Below are 21,819 nucleotides of genomic sequence, written 5' to 3'. Positions count from 1 at the left end.
CCGGCGTTGTGTCGTCTTGGAACTCTGCATCACCGACGGGGAACGAACGTTGTCCTGTGGGATCGAACTGATCAACCAAAATTATCACACAAACCTTGGCAGTAATTCGACACTGCAGAGTAACCGTGAGTCCCATGGGATGCCATGACATTACTACCCAAATCATCATCGAACCCTCGCCGTGTTTCAGCCTTGGAACGTAAATTCGGCCACAAGTAGGAAACAGTGTGCAGCAACACTCATTTGACGACTTTCTTCCACTGATCCACATCCGAGTTTTATGGTTTCGGCACCACGTCTCCCTGTTGCCAGCGTGAGTGATTTTGGAATTCCAGCTTACCTCGCAATTCGCCGTTTACGACAGCACACCATGGAATCTGAGGAACGAGCCTCATTTGTACCAGTGCTCACCCAGAGGTGTGTAGGGGGGAGTACATGGTTTATGAGGACTATCCGTCCCGCCTTTATTACGTGGGAAGAAAGATTGTACCCATCTGTGTGTAAAGAATGGCAGCTAACTCTAAATATAGATAAATGTAAATTAACGCAGATGAATAGGAAAAAGAATCCCGTAATGTTTGAATACTCCACTAGTAGTGTAGCGCTTGACACGTCGATTAAATATTTGGGCGTAACACTGCACAGCGACATGAAGTTGGACAAGCATGTAATGGCAATTGTGGGGAAGGCGGATAGTCGTCTTCGGTTTAGGTGGAATTTGGGGAAGATGTGGTTCATCTGTAAAGGAGACCGCTTATAAAACACTAATACGACCTATTCTTGAGTACTGCTCGAGCGTTTGGAATCCCTATCAGGTCGGACTGAGGGAGGACATACAAGCAATTCAGAGGCGGGTTGCTAGATTTGTTACTGGTAGGCTTGATCATGACGCGAGTGTTACGGAAATGCTTCAGGAACTCGGGTGGGAGTCTCTGGAGGAAAGGAGGCGTTCTTTTCGTGAATCGCTACTGAGGAAATTTAGAGAACCAGCATTTGAGGCTGACTGCAGTACAATTTTACTGCCGTCAACTTATATTTCGCGGAAAGACCACAAAGATAAGAGAGATTAGGGCTTGTACAGAGGCATATAGGCTGCCATTTTTCAGTCGTTCTGTTTGGGAGTGGAACAGGGAGATAAGATGCTAGTTGTGGTACGAGGTACCCTCCACCACGCGCCGTATGGTGGATTGCGGAGTATGTATGTAGATGTAACTGTAGATGGGATTTCTCTAATTACAGCGTTACTATCCAACAAAAAATGTAAAGCATCCAAAAGAGGAGGAGCAAACGAAGGAAAACTTCACTGATTGAAAGGATGTGACGTTACTTTCGTGATTAAAAAATGGAGTCAAATACTTACGATCCGTGTCGGCTCGTATTGGTTTCTGTTCCGCGCGACTTCCTCTGCTTGTTTTCTCCTCTGGTCGTCCGGTGGCGGCTGCCGCCGCGCCGTTGCCTGTGGGCCGAATTTTCGCGATGTGCGAGTCGAGACTCGACAGCACTAGGAGAAAGTTGAGACTATGAGCTGAAGCTATCAGGACGACGGTTGACCGACTGTGCGGTAAGTGACCAAAGGCTCTATTCCGCGAGAGGCTGATAGAAATTGGTTTTCCATCCAGCGTGTTTCCGCCTCCGTCCATTGTGTCGCCGTCCATCGAAGTGACCTGTTGGTAGAAAGCTAACAGTTGACGATTCACGTCCCATCTTATCCCACGCCGAAAATGGAACAACCGTTGGTTGGTCGGTCGGTCGGTCGTCTCAGCGGACGAAGTGTACTGGGTCTTTTGGCAACTTCCCTATTCTGTGCGATCCTGTTTACTTGCAGTTCGTCCCTGCACTGGTTTTAGTATTGTCTGAGTTGCGTGTGGTATTGTTTTTCTGGTGGATCTGTGCAGGGATCCAACTAATGGGAGCCCTACTGTGATGGACAGGACAATTATTGCGATGAGTTGTTAAACTGTTTTTTTTTATTTTTTATTTTTTATTTTATTTTTTTTACTGTGTGTTAGAATTACATTGGCCTTCAAGTGACGTGTCCATTAGCCCTAGCCGCACAGGAAGATGGCTGTCATTTGGTGGACACTGAACTATCGATAGGCCTATTCATCGCATTGGTAAGGTGCAGTATTAGTATTTAGTAAAATTTTTGAATGAGCAGCCAATCTTAACGCTGACCGAGTACTGGGTTTGTGGAGGCAACTTGTAATTACCTCGAATTAATTTTGTGTTCAAATATTACCCTTCAGCCGTGGCGGTTCGGCTTGCTGGTCTAACTACCTCTGGCAACGATATAGATAGCCCATGGAGGTAAGAATAAGGGGAGATGGCGCTACGTATCCCATCCGTACTACGTTTTGAAGCCATGGGGGCCTGGCTCGCTGCCGTGACACTCTGACCAAAACATTGCCAGTGTGCTATAGCGCTGCGTAGATTACAGTCGCTAATTGCACCATATACGCATGTAACGTCATCAGATTGGTTGTTTCAAAGTTTTCGTTTAAAATAAAATCTCGTAAAGGCGAAATTCCGCGTTTTTTCTGATGAAAAATAGTTTTTAATGTAACATTACGAATAGCTAGCCTTCAATGTAAACGATACAATTTTGTTAATTCAGTAATAAACGTGTATCACAAACTAAATAATAGAAACTGAAAACTAAGTTACCTATACCCTGCCTCCAAAGCCCCATAAATACATCTTGTTTGTAATACGTACTGGGACATTTCAGTTACGTTGCACTACTGGGAAACACTGTTCATTACCACCAATATTTACTGAAATACGGTACATAGAATGACAAATCTACACAGTGTCCTGTTTAGGCCTATACTTTACACCAGTTAATCTAGTGTTAGCTTTTAATTTGGTACACGATGAAGACAAAGTGAGTTACTCAACACTTCGATTATCGACGATACGTACGTATTATACTGAAACATGAACTTGAAAACTAAGAATTTAATTCTTTGAATTGACATACCTTTTGCAAATGGTTTGGGTGTGTAGAGAAAACTGATGGTACAGCATTTTCTCGGAGCCTCACTGTTGAAAGGGAAGTTCGGTCTATGTCCTCTTCTCGGAAACGCTGAGAACATTTAGTGCTCCATTTAGACGCACGCCAATTCTCCCTCCTCGCGGCATTCTCCCACAGAGCTTTCCGACTTTCATTTTTAGGAAATCTAAAATCCTACAGGAGAAAAACACGCTATAGTACAAGTACCGATGTAGTACACGTTCATTCACAATGAAGTTGTAAAATCACACTTAACGAGACAACTTACAAGCGAAATGTTATTCCCTTCGATTTCGCATCACAATCAGAACGATTCGTACATCCGAACACCACACAAGTCACCATAATAGGGCAAAATCCTTCCAAAAGCGAGCGACAAGACTATGCACACAAGCTTACAGCAGCAATGTTTTGGTCGGATTGAGATGGCTACCCTCGGCTTCACATAGCTTCACAGCTGTGACGTCACGGCGTCTCCCTCTATTCTTACCTCCATGAGGTAGTCACCCCCTTTTATCTTTGGTTTTCCTAGTTGAGGTGATGAGGATCGGCGCGGGCGGGGTGATTGCTGAACGGCACGTGACGGAAGGAGGGGCGCTGGAGCAGCAGCACCTGGCGCCGGGGTTTGGTTGGGCAGATTGGGATGGACAACACATATACCCAGCCGGATCGCCGAGCGTCTGATCGAATGTTGGGCAGCAGCTAAAGAAGGTGACTGAGGTCGTGCTCTGGAGCTCTGGTGACGGGGGCTTCCTTCCGTTGTTTGAAGAGCAGATGAAAGGACAATTCACGGTGGGGAGAGTGCACGGTAACATGCTCCCTATGGATATTCTGGCTCTGTGCGTTTATTGTTTAAAGGAAATTTGGCGCAATATTATTCTACCTTGTTCAGTGAATAATTTGTATTTATTTCTTCTGCAGTGTGCCTTGGCTTGAGAGTTGCCAATGGTTGCTGGTGTGTCTTCTTTGAAGCCACGTGATTCTGTTAATTGGTAAACGCCTTGTGGGCACCCACTTGGGTGCGATGTTATGGACTGAAGTTGTAACACCGCTGAGTGGTACCGTACCCGGTGGCAATGACTTCGTACTGTATCAGGTACTGGGTATGAATCTGAAATCTAATTGTGATTTAGTAAAGTGTATTTATTCTAACCTACGTTGATGTGTTTTAGTCATAATTGAATTAAGTAGGGCTACTACTGAGTGAAATTTTCTGCGTTGCTTAACGGTTTAACTGCAACCGCTCTGTTTGTACCAGCACCTTGTCAGTTACATGAACTCGCTTATCATCTTACATAGACAGAGGCGCATGTATTTATTGTGTACGACAAAGTCCATTCTAATTATCTCTGTCAATTTTAGCGAGGTTCCCCTGATCTAATATATACAGGGTTATTACAAATGATTGAAGCGATTTCACAGCTCTACAATAACTTTATTATTTGAGATATTTTCACAATGCTTTGCACACACATACAAAAACTCAAAAAGTTTTTTTAGGCATTCACAAATGTTCGATATATGCCCCTTTAGTGATTCGGCAGACATCAAGCCGATAATCAAGTTCCTCCCACACTCGGCGCCCCATGTCCCCATCAATGAATTCGAAAGCATCGTTGATGCGAGCTCGCAGTTCTGGCACGTTTCTTGGTAGAGGAGGTTTAAACACTGAATCTTTCACATAACCCCACAGAAAGAAATCGCATGGGGTTAAGTCTGGACAGCGTGGAGGCCATGACATGATTTGCTGATCATGATCTCCACCACGACCGATCCATCGGTTTTCCAATCTCCTGTTTAAGAAATGCCGAACATCATGATGGAAGTGCGGTGGAGCACCATCCTGTTGAAAGATGAAGTCGGCGCTGTCGGTCTCCAGTTGTGGCATGAGCCAATTTTCCAGCATGTCCAGATACACGTGTCCTGTAACGTTTTTTTCGCAGAAGAAAAAGGGGCCGTAATCTTTAAACCGTGAGATTGCACAAAACACGTTAACTTTTGTTGAACTGCGAATTTGCTTCACCATTAAGAAAAAATGTTGCTTCATCACTGAAAACAAGTTTCGCACTGAACGCATCCTCTTCCATGAGCTGTTGCAACCGCGCAGAAAATTCAAACCGTTTGATTTTGTCATCGGGTGTCAGGGCTTGTAGCACCTGTAAACGGTAAGGCTTCTGCTTTAGCCTTTTCCGTAAGATTTTCCAAACCGTCGGCTGTGGTACGTTTAGCTCCCTGCTTGCTTTATTCGTCGACTTCCGCGGGCTACGCGTGAAACTTGCCCGGACGCGTTCAACCGTTTCTTCGCTCACTGCAGGCCGACCCGTTGATTTCCCCTCACAGAGGCATCCAGAAGCTTTAAACTGCGCATACCATGGCTGAATGGAGTTAGCAGTTGGTGGATCTTTGTTGAACTTCGTCCTGAAGTGTCGTTGCACTGTTATGATTGACTGATGTGAGTGCATTTCAAGCACGACATACGCTTTCTCGGCTCCTGTCGCCATTTTGTCTCACTGCGCTCTCGAGCGCTTTGGCAGCAGAAACCTGAAGTGCGGCTTCAGCCGAACAAAACTTTATGAGTTTTTCTACGTATCTGTAGTGTGTCGTGACCATATGTCAATGAATGGAGCTACAGTGAATTTATGAAATCGCTTCAATCATTTGTAATAGCCCTGTATATATATATATATATATATATATATATATATATATATATATATATATATATATATATATATATATATATATAATTTAAGTTTTGCTTTAAGTATTTGTTTTATCAAAGTATACGAGCTGTGTTTATATTGGTAAAGCTAGTCTCATCATTTGTGAACCTATATTCTCTTATAGTTTGAGCGTACTGCCTTGCGTGTGATTTAGGTTCACAGTTGATTGCAAAACACACGAGTTTATCTTGGTGTTTGCAGCCGTGACTTCTGGGCCACTAGTTTGGCGGCATCCTGTCCAACGTCCGAGGTGTAAGTTATTGCAGGGGGAGCCCTTTGCCGCGTCGTCTGCCATACCTAGCAAAAGTTGAGTAGCTGTCTTGTTCCTTGGAGCTATACCTAGGTTGAGCGAATGCTGCCGGCTTGTAGGCTATGAAGTTTAGTGAGATCATAAACTTTTGTAAACTACGATTCAAATTTCATTCTTACTGTTATAAGCTCAGATGCTTTGTGTTTATTGAATACTGTTTTCTTTTGCTTATTTTGGTAAATTTCAGTAGTTTGTCACCTTAGGCCCTGCACGTATAAAACGCAGAAAGACCATCTTATCCTGATAATCAGGCACTTTCTCCTTGTGCTACACTACAAGAGCAAGATGGTGCCCTCAACTTCCGTGCCACTTTATGGCTTTAGAACATAAGCGCTGTAGTATGAGGAAACCAGTCAACGGGTAGGAAGCAGCATCGCTCATCACACACGTGGAACTCCAGTGGAAAAGGGAGGCAACCAGTAATAGCACAGGCATACGCTACGGGTCAAAAGTTTTCGATTACCATCGATAAAAATTATTTACTTCATGTCTGTGTATAAGCTCATCGTACAAGCTAAACAGACCAACAAAATAAATATTTTGTCTCTCTATTATTACGTATAATACAGTACGGTTTATCTGCCTTTACCTTCAGAACAGCTCCATAAACACTTGGTAGAAGAGTTTGTAGTGTTTTGGGTATAATGCAGTCCAACATGTCTGCAAATCATCTCAGCGATCTTCAACATTATATGATCTCACTTTTTTGACGTCACTGTCAAGTACATCTCATAAGAATTTGATGGGATTTAAGTCAGGTGACAGACTTGGCCAGATCATATTCTTCTGTTCCCCCACATTTAACTTTCCTATTGACATATCCTCTACAGAATTTAGAAACATGTTTGGGTTCATTGTTCCACTGCAGAATAAACCCACGACCAATAAATCTCTCGCCATATAGAACTGCATTGTCGATCAGAAACCTGATAATCTTTCTCCTTTAATGTTCCATCAGCTTTCACTGAATCGCCGACTTTGTCACCAGCAAACATCCCCACACCAAGAACGATCCACCTCCATTCTTCACCGTTGACGTCACACGCTTACTCTTCATGCGTTCTCCAAGAAGTCGACGAACAAAAATTCGACTATAACTTGTAAAAACTCCAAACTTAGATTCGTCTGTGAATAACACCTAGGATCATTGCTGCGCGTTTCAGTTTTTATGTAGCTCTGCCAAATTCAATCGTTTCGCCATATTTGGTTTGTGTAATAATAACATTTGGTCGATATGCATTCGTTGAAACCTCGTTCACTGAGACAGCGTTGCACTGTTGAAACACAGTCTGGAGCTGCTCATATACTACGAGGGCAGTTCAATAAGTAATGCAACACATTTTTTTTCTCGGCCAATTTTGGTTGAAAAAACCGGAAATTTCTTGTGGAATATTTTCAAACATTCCCGCTTCGTCTCGTATAGTTTCATTGACTTCCGATAGGTGACAGCGCTGTACGGAGCTGTTAAAATGGCGTCTGTAACGGATGTGCGTTGCAAACAACGGGCAGTGATCGAGTTTCTTTTGGCGGAAAACCAGGGCATCTCAGATATTCGTAGGCGCTTGCAGAATGTCTACGCTGATCTGGCAGTGGACAAAATCACGGTGAGTCGTTGGGCAAAGCGTGTGTCATCATCGCTGCAAGGTCAAGCGAGACTGTCTGATCTCCCGCGTGCGGGCCGGCCGTGTACAGCTGTGACTCCTGCAATGGCGGAGCGTGCGAACACACTCGTTCGAGATGATCGACGGATCACCATCAAACAACTCAGTGCTCAACTTGACATCTCTGTTGGTAGTGCTGTCACAATTGTTCACCAGTTGGGATATTCAAAGGTTTGTTCCCGCTGGGTCCCTCGTTGTCTAACCGAATACCATAAAGAGCAAAGGAGAACCATCTGCGCGGAATTGCTTGCTCGTCATGTGGCTGAGGGTGACAATTTCTTGTCAAAGATTGTTACAGGCGATGAAACATGGGTTCATCACTTCGAACCTGAAACAAAACGGCAATCAATGGAGTGGCGCCACCCCCACTCCCCTACCAAGAAAAAGTTTAAAGCCATACCCCCAGCCGGTAAAGTCATGGTTACAGTCTTCTGGGACGCTGAAGGGGTTATTCTGTTCGATGTCCTTCCCCATGGTCAAACGATCAGCTCTGAAGTGTATTGTGCTACTCTTCAGAAATTGAAGAAACGACTTCAGCGTGTTCGTAGACACAAAAATCTGAACGAACTTCTCCTTCTTCATGACAACGCAAGACCTCACACAAGTCATCGCACCCGAGAGGAGCTCACAAAACTTCAGTGGACTGTTCTTCCTCATGCACCCTACAGCCCCGATCTCGCACCGTCGGATTTCCATATGTTTGGCCCAATGAAGGACGCAATCCGTGGGAGGCACTACGCGGATGATGAAGAAGTTATTGATGCAGTACGACGTTGGCTCCGACATCGACCAGTGGAATGGTACCGTGCAGGCATACAGGCCCTCATTTCAAGGTGGCGTAAGGCCGTAGCATTGAATGGAGATTACGTTGAAAAATAGTGTTGTGTAGCTAAAAGATTGGGGAATAACCTGGTGTATTTCAATGCTGAATAAAACAACCCCTGTTTCATAAAAAACTTATTGAACTGCCCTCGTATTTACTTCCTTTTGAATTTCAGGTGCAGTACGAGTCCTCTGGTGTTTGCTCGGCACATGAATTGATCTGCCCTGTGTGATGTTACTCGGAGTCTTCCAGATCGCGAAACGCTTGCTTTGGCACGAGTTTCCTTGAACCGCTGCAGAGTGTACCCCCCACTGTAAGTTGGGCCACGGTAACCTTCCTCATGCACAGCTACAATTACGGCACGTTTCTCAATTTCAGTCGCCTGATTCTGTCTCATTATGGTTTAACATAATTTCCAACCTGATCAGGTACACAAACACACTGTTATATGCACACAATGTACTGTAAACTAAAGCGAAGTGACTGCAACCGAGACAGATGAAGGGATGAGACCTATCCGAGTGGAACCGTTGTACGTAAAGGCACGTCAGTGTTTTGTTAGTACTCATCAGCGACCCTCTGTACAAACAATAGTTAGAGAGACAACAGTGGCGTAGTCTACATGTTTGTATGAGTTTGTCACTATCATGACGGGGTTGTGATAGAATATTCAAAACGAAATCCTTGTTCTAACCACAAATACACAGTTGTGATAAGTCATCGAAATCTTTTCGTCCGTAGTGTAACAACGGCGTTTTGATTTCTAGTGCACATAACCGTCAACGCTGAACTCTTACTTGTCCCGTTTCTGATATCTACTCCCCAGTGCTAGTTGGAGTAGATCGCAGGACACAGTGCTTGAGTCTCAAGAGAATCTCCTATAGATTTAGACTCAGTTGCCTCTGTTACAGGTTTCTCTGCACAAACCGATAAATTCCCCCTTACTTATCATCCCTTAACCTGATGATCGCAGGAAAAGCCAGTGCATCTTGACTTACCATGTTTCACAGATACGACATAAAAGTACATAACTACACGAAAATGTAATAGCACTTATATTATTTGTGTTGAATGTTACAGTGCGTGCAGAACCCCAGTCGCTTTAACCGGCGTTTTCTATTCTCAGCTACTCATTTGTAAAATTATAAGCTTCCCCTTCCGACCTAGTGTCTACGAGGATTTGGCCTGCAAAAGGCAAACTGCACCCTTATTGCTCCACAACCAGCACGCACAAATAGCGGAAAGATTAATTAGGCAGATTTAATTTAAAAGCAGCAGGAAACTACTTAGGCAAGTTAGAATACGTTTCCGTATTTTGTCACCGCGGGCGTCGTGTATGTCAGTTACTACATTCGCCTTAAATTTTTCATTGCTGCCGCTCTGCATGGATATTTCACAATTTCATCATTCAAGATTGGGCTTAACGATTACCTCGACTTTTCAGTGGCTTACTTTTGTCTGTTTTGATGGTTTTGTTCATTGCAAGAAGTGCACATTCCAATGACAACTAAGTAGTTAACTCATGACTCCCTGCTTGACAAGGTTACAGCGGACATGGGTTTTGCGTTCGGCTCCAATTTTCGCTTGGCTATGAGACGGGGATAATGAAATGGCTTATTTATTCATCATTTTGATAATAGCGACTAAATACACAGATTAATGAGTAATAGCGTGGCTTCATATAGGGCATGTACAAACGAGTCTTGAATCTGGGTATTATAATCAAAGAAACAAGAATTGCATGTATTTCAGGAAACTCTGTAATTCAATAAATGAAAAATTTGCAAGGAATGAGTTTGGACAGCTAAAATCCACTCAACTGATTAATGGACCTTAACAAAGGCTATATCTAAGTCCTGGTTCAGAGGAACACTTTCAGAGTGCTTCAAGGTCAAAGAAAGGCGCGCGGATTCTCTCTCTGCGCTTTAACGGTGTCGTTGATAAGCTGATCAGGGAATGGCGACGGAAATGAAAGAAAAGCGGTGAATTCGAGTGGGATGTAAACTGTCTAGCGTTCGCAAACGATGTACTGTTCTAGTCACAATCGTTAGAAAAGACAATTAATCAAACAATCAGCCTTCAGAAAAAAATATGCTTAAGTGGATTAACAGACACAGTATATGATGAACACTAAGACAGCTTCTAGATGGACATCATTGGAAGGAGGAAAAAATTCAGAACTTTGAACATCTATGGAAAGAAAAATAGAGATTTGATACATTTCCAGACAGTGACTCGTACAGAAGCCTCATAAGCTGCAAGAAGTCTGACCACTCCAAGAAGAGGAACGTTTGGGCTACTAGATTTGTGGAACGAAATATTCTCAGACGGACATTTGGAAGACTAATAACAGGAGACGGTCAGAGATAACTAGCGAACCAAGAAGTGTATACCCAGATAGTATATCGGACGTCATTAAGGAAAGAAGAACTGTTCTTCGCACACATTGTTAGAATATACCAGGCAAACTGACACACCAGACACTGAATTTTCTTTTACATGAAACAGAGACTTACAACAAAGTGGGTTTTTTGTTCAAAAACCGACAATCCATAGGTTTCTACGATAGGATGAGACCCAGGACAAAAACATTACGGAGAGAAGAACTATGAAAGTGCAAAGTACGAGAATGAAATAATGTTGGACAGGGATGCATAAAGACGGGAAGGAAAAACCTGATTAGAATAAAAGACGTCTGCTGTTTGCTAAAACCTAAAGCAGGCGAAGAAGTTTAATTGAAAATTATACTGCGTAGCATTCCAAGAACATCTAGTATGATAAAAAAAATTTATTATTATTAGGTTAATACATTTCAATTCTTTCAATTTAAATCTATGTTTCATACTAGAATGTCGTGTTCCCAGTTTGGCACAGCTTTGCCACAGGAGACACGAAAGCGGTCGAAGATGTCCGTCTTCTGGTCGACTCCTGATCGTTGTCAGAAGGAGGCTAGTTTTTGATTATGCAAAGACTTCTATTATTTGGAAAACAACAACCCGGATTTCTTTACGTAATCAGTATGAATTTTGTAATTACCTAAGGTACCTTTAACAATGAACAGAAAAAAAGTTGCATTTGCAAATGAAATCATTAATAAATGGGGCAGCTATGAGTTGTATAGAAGACAAGGGGCGGCCTTCTGTACACGACCAGGATGCCGCAGTATTCTCTGCTGTAGTAAAGGCTGTTTGACATTTATAAAAATAATATGGCATGGAGGTTAAAAAAGTATAAAGGAAAAGAACAGAATAAGAAATCTGGTAAACACTAAATACACTCCTGGAAATTGAAATAAGAACACCGTGAATTCATTGTCCCAGGAAGGGGAAACTTTATTGACACATTCCTGGGGTCAGATACATCACATGATCACACTGACAGAACCACAGGCACATAGACACAGGCAACAAAGCATGCACAATGTCGGCACTAGTACAGTGTATATCCACCTTTCGCAGCAATGCAGGCTGCTATTCTCCCATGGAGACGATCGTAGAGATGCTGGATGTAGTCCTGTGGAACGGCTTGCCATGCCATTTCCACCTGGCGCCTCAGTTGGACCAGCGTTCGTGCTGGACGTGCAGACCGCGTGAGACGACGCTTCATCCAGTCTCAAACATGCTCAATGGGGGACAGATCCGGAGATCTTGCTGGCCAGGGTAGTTGACTTACACCTTCTAGAGCACGTTGGGTGGCACGGGATACATGCGGACGTGCATTGTCCTGTTGGAACAGCAAGTTCCCTTGCCGGTCTAGGAATGGTAGAACGATGGGTTCGATGACGGTTTGGATGTACCGTGCACTATTCAGTGGCCCCTCGACGATCACCAGTGGTGTACGGCCAGTGTAGGAGATCGCTCCCCACACCATGATGCCGGGTGTTGGCTCTGTGTGCCTCGGTCGTATGCAGTCCTGATTGTGGCGCTCACCTGCACGGCGCCAAACACGCATACGACCATCATTGGCACCAAGGCAGAAGCGACTCTCATCGCTGAAGACGACACGTCTCCATTCGTCCCTCCATTCACGCCTGTCGCGACACCACTGGAGGTGGGCTGCACGATGTTGGGGCGTGAGCGGAAGACGGCCTAACGGTGTGCGGGACCGTAGCCCAGCTTCATGGAGACGGTTGCGAATGGTCCTCGCCGATACCCCAGGAGCAACAGTGTCCCTAATTTGCTGGGAAGTGGCGGTGCGGTCCCCTACGGCACTGCGTAGGATCCTACGGTCTTGGCGTGCATCCGTGCGTCGCTGCGGTCCGGTCCCAGGTCGACGGGCACGTGCACCTTCCGCCGACCACTGGCGACAACATCGATGTACTGTGGAGACCTCACGCCCCACGTGTTGAGCAATTGGGCGGTACGTCCACCCGGCCTCCCGCATGCCCACTATACGCCCTCGCTCAAAGTCCGTCAACTGCACATACGGTTCACGTCCACGCTGTCGCGGCATGCTACCAGTGTTAAAGACTGCGATGGAGCTCCGTATGCCACGGCAAACCGGCTGACACTGACGGCGGCGGTGCACAAATGCTGCGCAGCTAGCGCCATTCGACGGCCAACACCGCGGTTCCTGGTGTGTCCGCTGTGCCGTGCGTATGATCATTGCTTGTACAGCCCTCTCGCAGTGTCCGGAGCAAGTATGGTGGGTCTGACACACCGGTGTCAATGTGTTCTTTTTTCCAATTTCCAGGAGTGTATATTCAAACAATTCTCTCTAGCAAATTAGGGCTTATTTATAAACACTATAACTTACATAAGTACTTTTCTAACTGTTTGATGCGATCAGATTTCTGCCTGCCCTGTGCTGTCTCCTTGGGTCACGATTTTGTCACAAATTATAGTCATTACTTTTCTCCTTCGTTAAAGACAATTCTTGCACTGTCCAACACCTTCATAACTTGCCGATTTACAGTTTAGAACATAAATTACTTGAATTTTATTAATTAATAATGTTGTCTGCACGCTGGCAAGACCGCTCACTTTTTTAACTTAAAGTCGACCTCCTTTACGTTTTCACATAACAAGCAGAAGCACATTAAAATCTGAAGATCTACAAAAGTTTGTTACCGTCATCTTTTATTTAGATCGAAGCGGAACGTCAGTTCAGCTTCTGTTAAAATGTTTCTTTGACTACGCAATCGATGTATTAGCGTCCGCGCTAGATGCGCATCTTTACAGTTACGTAAATTATATAAAACGTCTTTCAAAGAATAGGTCTCATCTCATAAGTTGATCATTTACTATAAAGATTGGTTAATGCCTTTCCAAGGGTACTTACAGCTTTCATACTACGGAAATCCCAATAATATTACGAACAGCAGAGCTTTTGCAATACTTATTTCGTAACGAAGTCCAACGTTAGCAATGGGATGCAACAGTGTAGCTGAAATTATAATTACTCATCCAGTTCGCACAAGGACTTTATCGGTAACCTCATACACGTAATTGCATGAAACTCAGGTATGAAAGTGGTCAATTGAAATTTTCATCGAGTTTCTAGAGCGTAAGAGCTTTGTTATAGCTTGATTTCACAGCTGGACTTAATGTTCGTAAGAGAACCGATTTGCCTGCGTGAGGCTGTTTAATTCCGGTGTGAGGCTTTCATCAATTTGTAATAATCACTTTACTTTTTCCAACTAAACTGTTAGCTAATTGTACGATTTACAGTCCGTTAGCAACTAATATGAATGTTGTTCTATTTGGTAACACTGAAGGCTAAACGTATGCTAGTTTTCTACAAAGGCAATGATCTCAGTGGTACTCAGCCCGACTGGTGGTATTCTCCTACATAAAGGCGTACAGAACTCCCATGTAAACGATTTTGTAAGCAGTATGAAGCGGTACGATATCCTTATTTACCGTAGAAAGACATTTACGCCAAATGTGTGCACTATACACTGCATTTGAGAATGACTCTTTATTTCTCAGCACTACCAGCTCAATAGTTTTCTTCAGCGTCACGCCAAAAACCAATCATCTAAAATCGTTCACGCAGGGGAATCGTACAGACATACCGTCTTTTTGTAATATATTGATTATTTCTTGCTACTGTAGTGTTATCTTGAAGCTGTGAGAAAGGAGGACATGCGCTACAAGGCGCGGAAGCAGACGATGCTGAGGGCAGAAGAAACAAGGAGAGATATTGTTACATGAAGTAAACCTTAAGGGGAGAGCCTTGAGAAAACGCAGATACCCCCAGGCGCAGGCCCAGGGCGCTAGTTACTCTTCAAGGAATTAACATGTAACTTCATATGTCGTCTAGACGCTGTGGTAGGTCGCCACCGTAGAACTTTGTAACCAACAGACACGTACTAGTGTATAAAGCCAGCTTGATACCAGCCCTGAGAACAGCAACGTCAGTAGGCTCACAATGGTTAGAAAGAGAGCGAAAACGCCAAAAAAACTGTTGACCTAGCAGTCCCTACTCCGGGGATCTCGAGGGGCGGGGCTAAATGACGTATATCAATAATGTTCCAAGCCTTATTTGGCAGAGCATTTACGTTTAGCTTTCAGCTGAACAATGTTGACACCAAGTACGGACTTAGTGCAACTGCATTAAGATCAGTAGAGGGGACCTAACTAAACCGTGATTGGAAGGCGCCTGCAAGAGACCTGCGGGATTGGCTGGGTGGCTTTAAATGGGGAAAAAGAGTGCCCCCACGTGACTCTTTAGAACCCCTAGATTCAGCATTTTGTCGGAGTTCTCAGTCAGACGATGTGGGCGCCGAATCCGCGTCCGTCGACACCAGCCTCGGTCCAGCTCCGCGTAACCCTGCTCTCTCACTTGGAGTGTCTCAGTGAACAGTGTCACAAATAGTACGTTTTGTTTTGCAACTAAGTTGTTGCCTTAGGATGCTGCTAGTGTTTGTTATTGTGGTTAGCCTCCTGGGACTTCTGCACTGGTTTCTGTTGTCACAGTGTTATTCAAGCTTTTTCTAACCCTAGATCTAGCCTCCAGTGTGTTAGTTAGTCCTGTCTGGAATAAGCAACTACACTCCTGGAAATGGAAAAAAGAACACATTGACACCGGTGTGTCAGACCCACCATACTTGCTCCGGACACTGGGAGAGGGCTGTACAAGCAATGATCACACGCACGGCACAGCGGACACACCAGGAACCGCGGTGTTGGCCGTCGAATGGCGCTAGCTGCGCAGCATTTGTGCACCGCCGCCGTCAGTGTCAGCCAGTTTACCGTGGCATACGGAGCTCCATCGCAGTCTTTAACACTGGTAGCATGCCGCGACAGCGTGGACGTGAACCGTATGCAGTTGACGGACTTTGAGCGAGGCCGTATAGTGGGCATGCGGGAGGCCGGGTGGACGTACCGCCGAATTGCTCAACACGTGGGGCGTGAGGTCTCCACAGTACATCGATGTTGTCGCCAGTGGTCGGCGGAAGGTGCACGTGCCCGTCGACCTGGGACCGGACCGCTGCGACGCACGGATGCACGCCAAGACCGTAGGATCCTACGCAGTGCCGTAGGGGACCGCACCGCCACTTCCCAGCAAATTAGGGACACTGTTGCTCCTGGGGTATCGGCGAGGACCATTCGCAACCGTCTCCATGAAGCTGGGCTACGGTCCCGCACACCGTTAGGCCGTCTTCCGCTCACGCCCCAACATCGTGCAGCCCGCCTCCAGTGGTGTCGCGACAGGCGTGAATGGAGGGACGAATGGAGACGTGTCGTCTTCAGCGATGAGAGTCGCTTCTGCCTTGGTGCCAATGATGGTCGTATGCGTGTTTGGCGCCGTGCAGGTGAGCGCCACAATCAGGACTGCATACGACCGAGGCACACAGGGCCAACACTCGGCATCATGGTGTGGGGAGCAATCTCCTACACTGGCCGTACACCACTGGTGATCGTCGAGGGGACACTGAATAGTGCACGGTACCACCAAACCGTCATCGAACCCATCGTTCTACCATTCCTAGACCGGCAAGGGAACTTGCTGTTCCAATAGGACAATGCACGTCCGCATGTATCCCGTGCCACCCAACGTGCTCTAGAAGGTGTAAGTCAACTACCCTGGCCAGCAAGATCTCCGGATCTGTCCCCCATTGAGCATGTTTGGGACTGGATGAAGCGTCGTCTCAAGCGGTCTGCACGTCCAGCACGAACGCTGGTCCAACTGAGGCGCCAGGTGGAAATGGCATGGCAAGCCGTTCCACAGGACTACATCCAGCATCTCTACGATCGTCTCCATGGGAGAATAGCAGCCTGCATTGCTGCGAAAGGTGGATATACACTGTACTAGTGCCGACATTGTGCATACTCTGTTGCCTGTGTCTATGGGCCTGTGATTCTGTCAGTGTGATCATGTGATGTATCTGACCCCAGGAATGTGTCCATAAAGTTTCCCCTTCCTGGGACAATGAATTCACGGTGTTCTTATTTCAATTTCCAGGAGTGTATTTACTATTTCAAAACCCTATTTGTCCAAGAGTCTCCACAACGAGTTCCCTACCAAGTCTCACCATCTGCATTTCTACTAAGTGCCAGTACCAGTGTAGGCTCAGATAGTAGAAAAAAATCAAATGCCTTCACTGTCAATTGTCCTTATGCCTTCTGCTCTGCAGCGCTCGGGAACGCATACTGACAGTATCCCCTTTTCTCCCACTCCCACCTATGTCAGGACACGACATTTTGACCAATGCACTGCATCCCTGGCTTAGAGAATCAAATGAAAGAGCGGAAAGCAAACAAGTCAGCAGGTCTGAACGGAGCCCCGGTTCGGTTTTACATGGAGTACTCTATCGTATTGGCCTCTTGCTTAGCCTGTGTTTATCGTGAGTGTCGCGCCTAGCGCTAAATCCACAGTGACTGGAAGAAAGCGCAGATGACTCTTGATATAAGAAGGGCTAAAGAACAGATACGCAAAATTACAATCAATATTTTTAATACAAATTTGCTGCAAAATTCTGCATCATATCCTGAGCTCGAATACAATAAATTTTGTTTACGATGGCAAAGTTTATGTCAACTCATCAGCATGCTCTTAGAAAGAATCGCTCGTGCGAACTCAGCTTGCTCTTACATGACTCCTGCCAAACTTTGGGGGAAGGACAAGTGGCAAATTCTGTATTCCTATACTTATGACAAGTGTTCGACACGTTGCCCCACTGCAGATAGTTAACGAAGGTACAAGGATACGGAATAGGTTTCCAGATTTGTCAGTGGCTCAAAGGGAGCTAACAGAACACATTACATTGTGATCGACAGTAAACGTTCATCAAAAAGAAGTTTATTCTGAGAAGTGCCACAGGAAAGTGCGATAAGACCACTGTTATTTTTACAGGGTGTTTCAAAAATGACCGGTATATTTGAAACGGCAATAAAAACTAAACGAGCAGCGATAGAAATACACCGTTTGTTGCAATATGCTTTGGACAACAGTATATTTTCAGGCAGATAAACTTTCGAAATTACAGTAGTTACAATTTTCAACAACAGATGGCGCTGCAAGTGATGTGAAAGATATAGAAGACAACGCAGTCTGTGGGTGCGCCATTCTGTACATCGTCTTTCTGCTGTAATCGTGTGCTGTTCACAATGTGCAAGTGTGCTGTAGACAACATGGTTTATTCCTTAGAACAGAAGATTTTTCTGGTGTTGGAATTCCACCGCCTAGAACACAGTGTTGTTGCAACAAGACGAAGTTTCAACTGAGGTTTAATGTAACCAAAGGACCGAAAAGCGATACAATAAAGGATCTGTTTGAAAAATTTCAACGGACTGGGAACGTGACGGATGAACGTGCTGGAAAGGTAGGGCGACCGCGTACGGCAACCACAGAGGGCAACGCGCAGCTAGTGTAGCAGGTGATCCGACAGCGGCGTCGGGTTTCCGTTCGCCGTGTTGCAGCTGCGGTCCAAATGACGCCAACGTCCACGTATCGTCTCATGCGCCAGAGTTTACACCTCTATCCATACAAAATTCAAACGCGGCAACCCCTCAGCGCCGCTACCATTGCTGCACGAGAGACATTCGCTAACGATATAGTGCACAGGATTGATGACGGCGATATGCATGTGGGCAGCATTTGGTTTACTGACGAAGCTTATTTTTACCTGGACGGCTTCGTCAATAAACAGAACTGGCGCATATGGGGAACCGAAAAGCACCATGTTGCAGTCCCATCGTCCCCTGCATCCTCAAAAAGTACTTGTCTGGGCCGCCATTTCTTCCAAAGGAATGATTGGCCCATTTTTCAGATCCGAAACGATTACTGCATCACGCTATCTGGACATTCTTCGTGAATTTGTGGCGGTACAAACTGCCTTAGATGACACTGCTAACACCTCGTGGTTTATGCAAGATGGTGCCCGGCCACATCGCACGGCCGACGTCTTTAATTTCCTGAATGAATATTTCGATGATCGTGTGATTGCTTTTGGCTATCCGAAACATACAGGAGGCGGCGTGGATTGGCCTCCCTATTCGCCAGACATGAACCCCTGTGACTTCTTTCTGTGGGGACACTTGAAAGACCAGGTGTACCGCCAGAATCCAGAAACAATTGAACAGCTGAAGCAGTACATCTCATCTGCATGTGAAGCCATTCCGCCAGACACGTTGTCAAAGGTTTCGGGTAATTTCATTCATTCCACCCATGGTGGATATGTGGAAAATATCGTACTATAGAGTTTCCCAGACCGCAGCGCCATCTGTTGTTGAAAATTGTAACTACTGTAATTTCGAAAGTTTGTCTGCCTGAAAATGTACTGTTGTCCCAAGCATATTGCAACAAACGGTGTATTTCTATCACTGCTCGTTTAGTTTTTAGTGCCGTTTCAAATATACCGGTCATTTTTGAAACACCCTGTATATACATAAATGATCTGGTGGACAGGGTGAGCGGCAATCAGCGGCTGTATTCTCATAATGCTGTGGTGTATTGGAAGGTATCGTCGTTGAGTTACAGTAGCGGGATACAAGATGACTTAGACAAATTTTCTAATTGGTGTGATGAATGGCAACCAGCTCTGAATGTAGAAAACTGTAAGTTAATGCAGACGAGTAGAAAAATCAATCCCCTAACCTTCCAGTACAGCTTTTGCAGAGTACTGACCGACACAGTCAAATCGTTTCAATATCTGGGCGTAACGCTGCGGAACTTCTGTTTATTGGAAGACTTCCAGGAACGTGTGGTTCATCCGTACAGAGGACCGAGATAGGACACTACAGCAACCCATTCTTGAGTACTGCTCCAGTGTTTGGGATCCACACGAGGTCATATTGCAGGAAGATATCCAAGCCATTCAGCGGAAAGCGGCTAGAATTGTTGCAGGTTTATTAGCAGTAGGTTTGAACAACCTGCAGGCATTACGAAGATGCTTTGGGAACTCAAATAGGAATCCCTGGAGGAAAGGCTTCCTACCGACGTTGGATAAGCAGCTGCCAGCAGCAAGTCGTATTCTCCTAGCTCACTTACTTTTTACATAGTTTCGTATAGGAGGTGTAATTTCGAGTTTTAGTTACTGTAATCGTAAATTCAGGCAGATTGTAGCGCGGTCGTTAGGCATTTGTACATGTTAGTTCACACATTCATTGCGTGTTTCTCTTGCGTTATCTAGACACGGATTCGTGTTTCAGTAACTGTTGTTCAACAGCGATTAGAATGGACAGGGACTGTGATTGCTGTGTTCGGATGAGGGCTGAGTTGGCATCCCTTCGCTCACAGCTGCAGGCGCTGACTTCGGTCGTGCAGCTTGAGGCTGTTGCCAATGGGCACCGCTGTGGGAAGCCGGACTTGGGTGTCACGGGGATGTCAACCTTGTCCCGTCTGTCCACAGATCGGTCTGCCTCTTTGGTTGCCCCATTTTCTGCCCACAGTGGGGCTGAGCCCTCGCCTGTGGTTGATTGGGAGGTCGTTCCAAGGCGTGGCAGGCAGCGAAAGACGTCCCCGGAGGCTGATCAGAAAGCCTCCCCAGTGCGTCTGAAAGGTTTCAGGTACTGTCTCTGGCTGAGCCAGATGCAGCAACCTGCCCTGTTTCAGAGGGTGATTCTCAGCTTTCAAGGTCCAGGCAATCGCAGAGGGTGGGCATATTGGTAGTTGGGAGCTCCAATGTCAGGCACGTAACGGGGCCCCTTAGGGAAATGGCGGCTAAGGAGGGGAAGAAATCCAGTGTGCACTCCGTGTACATTCCAGGTGGAGTCATTCCTGATGTGGAAAGGGTCCTTCCGGATGCCATGAAGAGCGCAGGGTTCAGCCAGCTGCAGGTGGTGGCACATGTCGGCACTAATGACGTGTGTCGCTTTGGATCTGAGGAAATTCTCTCTGGATTCCAGCGGCTATCTGATTTGGTGAAGGCTGCCGGTCTTGCTTACGAGATGAAGGCAGAACTCAACATCTGCAGCATCGTTGACAGAACCTACTGCGGACCTTTGGTGCAGAGCCGGGTGGAGGGTCTGAATCAGTGGCTCAGACGGTTTTGCGACCGTGTTGGCTGCAGATTCCATGACTTGCGCCATAGGGTGGTGGGGTTTCTGGTTCCGCTGAATAGGTCAGGAATTCACTACACTCAGCTGGCAGCTACTCGGGTAGCGGAGGCTGTGTGGCGTGGACTGGGTGGTTTTTTAGGTTAGAAGGCCTCGGGAAAGTACGGGGTGGGCTGCAATCTCAAAGGGTGCGTGGCAAATACATGACGTGCTTGGGTCAAGGAACAGTCGGAATTGTAGTTGTAAATGGTTGTAGTTGTGCTGGGAAAGTCCCTGAGCTTCAAGCGCTAATAGAAAGCACAGAAGCTGAAATCGTTATAGGTACAGAAAGCTGGCTAAGGCCTGAAATAAGTTCTGCGGAAATTTTTACAAAGTCTCATACGGTGTTCAGGAAAGATAGATTAGGCAGAATTGGTGGTGGAGAGTTTGTGTCTGTCAGCAGTGGTTTATCTTGTAATGAAGTCGAAGTAGATACTCCGTGCGAATTGGTATGGGTGGAGGTTATACTTAACAGCCGAACTAAGTTAATAATTGGCTCCTTCTACCGACCCCCAGACTCCGATGATATAATTGCTGAACAGTTCAGAGAAAATTTTAGTCTCGTAACAAATAAATACCCCACTCATACGGTTATGGTTGGTGGGGACTTCAACCTTCCCTCGATATGTTGGCAAAAATACTTGTTCAAAACAGGTGGTAAGCAGAAAATATCTTCCGAGATTGTCCTAAATGCTTTCTTCGAAAATTATTTCGAGCAGTTAGTCCATGAACCCACGCGAATTGTAAATGGTTGCGAAAACACACTTGACTTCTTAGCCACAAACAATCCAGAGCTAATAGAGAGCA

This window comes from Schistocerca cancellata, chromosome 3 (genome assembly GCF_023864275.1).
Source record: "Schistocerca cancellata isolate TAMUIC-IGC-003103 chromosome 3, iqSchCanc2.1, whole genome shotgun sequence".
NCBI lineage: Eukaryota > Metazoa > Arthropoda > Insecta > Orthoptera > Acrididae > Schistocerca > Schistocerca cancellata.
This window is presented reverse-complemented; position numbering follows the sequence as displayed.